This window comes from Dreissena polymorpha, chromosome 7, assembly GCF_020536995.1.
Source record: "Dreissena polymorpha isolate Duluth1 chromosome 7, UMN_Dpol_1.0, whole genome shotgun sequence".
NCBI lineage: Eukaryota > Metazoa > Mollusca > Bivalvia > Myida > Dreissenidae > Dreissena > Dreissena polymorpha.
In genome coordinates, this window is record NC_068361.1 from 64439026 (window position 1) to 64444349 (window position 5324).

General features: G+C 32.9%; 1 long non-coding RNA gene across 1 annotated transcript; it reads right to left on the bottom strand.

Annotated features, from left to right (window-relative positions):
• Positions 1 to 4155: 4155 nt before the first annotated feature.
• LOC127839302 (uncharacterized) lies at positions 4156 to 4672 on the bottom strand. The gene is made up of 2 exons (XR_008030283.1): positions 4632 to 4672; positions 4156 to 4264 (listed from the first exon to the last, which is right to left on the bottom strand). It is a non-coding gene; the product is annotated as an uncharacterized LOC127839302 (long non-coding RNA).
• Positions 4673 to 5324: the final 652 nt, after the last annotated feature.

Below are 5324 nucleotides of genomic sequence, written 5' to 3' on the forward strand. Positions count from 1 at the left end.
TAGAAAATGTAGGAAACAATAATGATACAATGTCATGGGCATATAATGTTAAGATTTTATTATAGAGTTGCGACACCTTAAGGGTTTCGCGGGATGGAATGAGTGGAGAGTTCAAATCAAATTGAAAATCGATTATTTCAAAATAAAAAATTGGTACGAAAAAATATGTGGGCAGTGGGTACGAAAAAAAAAATAATTTGGGTACGAAAACAAATTTGAGTACGAAAAAAAAAAGGGTACGAACAAAATAAAGGTACGAAAAACTATTTGGGTACGAAAAAAATGGGTACGAATAAAAAATTAGGTACGAACAAATTTGTGACCGAAAAAAATTTGAGTACGACATATGGGTACGAAAAAATTTGGGTATGAACAAATTTGTGTACGAAGAAATAATGGGTACGAACATAATATGGGCAGGAAAAAAAAACTAATTTGGTTACGAAAACAAATTAGAGTACGAAAAAATAAAGGAAACAAAAAAATTAGGGTACGAAAATTATTTGGGTACGAAAAAAATTTGTACAAATAAAAATTTTGGTACGAAACAAATTTGGGTACTAAAAAAATGGGTACGATTTTTTTTATTTGGGTACGAAAAAAATGGGTATGAAAAAAAAATTGGGTACGAACAAATTTGGGTACGAAAAAGATTGGTACGGAAAAAAAAATGGGTACTAACAAATTTTGGTACGAAAAACATACGGGTACGAAAAAAATGGGTACGAAAAAAAAATTGGGTACGAAAACAATTGGGAACAAAAAACATTTGGGTACGAAATAATGGGTAGGAAAAAAAAAATTGTTACGAAAAAAAATTGGTACGAACAAAAATTTAGGTACGAAAAAAATGGGTACGAAAAAAATTGGGCACGAAAAAAAAGGGGTACGAAAAAAATTGGGTACGAAAAATTTGGATACGAAAAACATTTGGGTACGAAACTAATGGGTACGAATTTTTTTTTAGGTACGAACAAATTTGGGTACGAAAAACATTTGGGTACGACAAAAATGATTACGAAAATCGAAAAATTGGGGTATGAAAAATCTAATTTGAATTGTCTAGCCCGTGAATTGTCTCCTGGGGGTGAATTGTCTTGGGGTTGCTATTAAGGCTACATGTACTTCCGGCCAAGCCACGTGTTTATAGCGATTGCGCACTAAAAAACACCACTTTTTCGTGATTTTAATCAAAAATTAGATTTTTCCCAGTAATAACGAATACGCCAACAGGTAGATCGCGTTATATGTACAGTTAATGGAAAATTTCATAGGGCCATACATTGTAACTCTGTGAAAAATCATCTGACCAGAACCGGCTGATAATATGCATGTCTCCTCTTGGTAGTGAAGCTTCCCATTAAGTTAAATTGAATTCCAGTCATTAGTTGCTGAGAAATAGCCCGACAAAAATTATGCACGGACGGACAGACGAAGTGGCGACTATATGCTACCCCCTTAAAAAATTTGGGGAGAGCATAATAAAAAAGTTGTGGCAATTTAAAGGTGGTACGCAAACTTTAAAATAGATTTATCAATTATATGCTTATTCTTAGTGAAAAAAAGGCCATAATTGTTACAAAATGCTTGATACAGTTATCTGCTTTTGTTTATACATTGGGGTCATGTTGGTTAAGAAGCAAAATACATGTATGAAAGCAATATGTCAATGGACATAGGAAATATATTCGAGGTGGTACGCAAACATTCCAATGCGCGCACCTACGCCGGGGTGAGTAGGATAGCTACACTATATATATTTCATATATAATAGTCGAGCTAAAAAGTAAATATACTATAAACAACAAGCTTACCTCAATCACAATTTTAATGCAATGCAGTTAAACAATAAAGTTACAATGATATGCCAGGGATTAAAACTAACTTTTTACTATTGTGGGCAACCATCTTTAGTATTTTGGTTGCCCAGATAAAGAATAACGAGCCCAGAAATATGAACATGTGAATATTATTATACATTTTTTAAATAAAATAATAGATAATTATATACATTTGCTGACAATACACATGTTCAATGCATGATGTATTATTATGAGCCTAAATTGAATCATGTCCTATTCCTATAAAATGAATGTTATTTAACTAGTATTGATCCATGGTGATCAATTGTTTTTCAATTTTTATTGCACTGAATTGTTTTAAGATTTAAAAAAAAACAAGTTTACCAACTTTTGAAATTGAGTTGCCCAGGCCAAAATCTACTTGCCCCAGGCTCATGGGAAACCACTTATTTCCATCCCTGTATGCTCTTCATTTTCTGTTCTTCCATCCCATTCTCAAAATTAATTTTAAAGCACAATATTTTTTAATAACATTTGTATGAATTACTAACCATTATCACCCAAAACACAATTTTACAACGCTGTAATCGTGTCGTAGAGATTTAGTTTACTATTATCAGTGTTCTCTTTAAATACCGGCAGCCAGCGATTCTGCCCGTTACATTTACTCTTACATTTACATGACGGCTTTTTTTCCCAAATATATCAAGTAAATGTCATAAATGCTTTTGTTTTACTGCATAGTTGCCGGCCATATAACTGGTACTCAATTTTCTGGAAAACACTGAATTATGCATGAAAAACACACAATACTTAAAATCTTAGATTCGTTTTTAAAATAAATTGACACTTATAGCTTGTCGCCATTAAAATCCAAAGATTCAAATAATTTTCCACGAGGTACGTCAACAATTGCGTAATCAAATGAATGAAAAATAAAAGTAAACAAAGCCGGATTTTACATAAATTCCAGTTTGATAAACACAACAAGGTAAAGGTACCTTGTAGTCGGTGAGATATAATAATAATACAGTTAGTAAGGCTCGTACCCTGGGTACGGTAAATATACTAAAACGTACCCGGGAATTTTAACACTAAATCTGTTGTTGTCGGGTATTTTGTAAAAATTAATTATGTTTACATTTATGTCAATTTTCTGTTCAATGGCATTTATATTATCAAAACTCATTGTTAAAATCAATGATGTGATTTAATTTTAAATCTTAAATTGTTTAAAGTCGCGTCATTGTATGACGTCGTCAAGTATAATATTTTCCGCGACATCGCACGCTCACTTTTTACCGTCATAGATTTTTTTAAAGAAACATTATTTGGTTTGCAAGGTCCGTTAAATGGGGAATGGTTAAATGGTATTTATATTATGTTTTAACAATTAATTCATGCTGTGTAATAAATATTGAATAAGATATTTCGATATTGATTGAACATGTTTCAAATTGTTATTTATGAAACCTCTTATTCTAATGAGTGTATGCTATTATATTATACTTTGAAAAGCATATCTGTTGTACTATAATCTTATTATTCATTCTTTATTGTTAATTTCATTTATTGTAGAGAATCGTCAATGTTACATCTAGTTGCCAATGCTTGTCGTTAGTGTTAGTTTTCAATGCTTGTTATCATTGTTGTCAATTTTAGTCGTCAATCCTTATCGTCATTATACATGAAGGAAATAAAAGCAGAAACAGAGACGTATTCTTGATTACTTGATTATTCCTACGGCGTCCTCTCAACACTCATACTAAAAAGCATGTTGATGCAGATTTTTTAAAAGAGAAGTTTCTTTAAGGTAAACAATATTGTTTTACGTTAATCGGTAGCATGTTTAACAATATCAGGTTTTGGGCGGATATACAACTCGGATACAATCTAATATTTGCGGGTATGTTTAAGTTTATTTACCGTACCCGGGGTACATGTAAGTAAAGTTAAGAGTACCCGGGGTACATGTACTGGTAAGTAGTACCCGAGCCGAGAATGACCAATCGAGCCTTAGTAAGTGAGTGATGGTGTATGGGATAACATGCACTGAGGGTGTATATTTTTCATGAACAAGTCAATTGAAGGTGTTAGAGATGCATTGATCCATAAGATTAAAAAGGGTAATTAACCACGGGCTTATTAAAATTAAAATGATGACATTACATTGTACCAGCTGTTTATTGTTGCAATATTTTAAATAATGTAAACAACTTACCTTGTATTAAGTTGGCACATTGTTGTCAGGTGTAGAAACTTTTTATACTTATTTCTCTTAAGTTGCACTGGCTGAACCAAAAGAATTATGTAGTCGTTTCTAAATAATCACGAAACAACCTACTAATGCATATATGCTTGCCAGTTACTGAGTTTGTGCATTTCCATTCATTATAGTATCGGCCTTGGCAAACAGCGTAGAATCAGATGAGACGCTGTGTGGTGTCTGCTATTTCGTTACGCTGAAGATTTCCATATCGGATTATCCGCGGGTGTTTTTATGTCAAATGTTATGGTTTTTCAATAGATCGTATACTTATCGTCAAAACAGCGAATTAGCGTTCACTTTATATCATTTCTGATGATCTTATTTTGTAAATATTTTCTGAGTGTTAATTCCTACGTTGCTATGTCGTCAGCCATTTTGACGGTTGCTTTGTTTACTTTCGGTTTCCACTATAAACGAAATTAATTGATTTGCTGCTCGCGTTTATTTATTGATTAAATAATAAATTATTAAACCCTAATAATATAATTGTCTCAATATCATTTATATTCAAGATATTATCGGATAAATAGAATACCATTCTAATACCAGTGTGTACTTACATTTATCTCGGAAAGCCTAGCCGTGTAAACCTCTCTTCAACTCGTCGCACTCAATACGTTGAATAACACATAGATTTATGTCATGTTTATTAAAAAACCACACTGTGCACAAAAGACATGCATGTGTACTTCCGATTGATATTCAAACACAATTATTACGTCTTTGTTTATCGATTAAACGCCTAACTTTATATTAAATTAATAACGCGTAACGTCAGTTTCTTTGTTTCGTAGCAAGATGGAAGCTAGCCTAAGCGCTTTTCATGACGTCATGCGCGCGTGCTCTTTCCCATAAAAATATTTAAACGCAAAATACTCGAAAAGTTGTTTTTTCCCAGATATGACGACAACGCCAACAGGTAGATCGCATTCTGGTTCATATACATGTCAAATTTCAGCAAACGTGTTGGGCCAGTTTTCAATTGACTCAAATCGCGGCTATATGCGCCAGCTTAACGAAACTTAGCCCCCTTTATCATTCGTTCGATTGAACGTCATCAATGATGACGTCCAATACATCACTCATTCCATACAATCTATAATGTTTGGATATACCAGAGTTGCGACACCTTAAGGGTTTCGCGGGATGGAATGAGTGGGGAGATCAAATCAAATTGAAAACCGATTATTTCGACCAAAAAATTGAGTACGAAAAACATTTGGGTACGAAAAAAATAAATGGGTAAGAATATA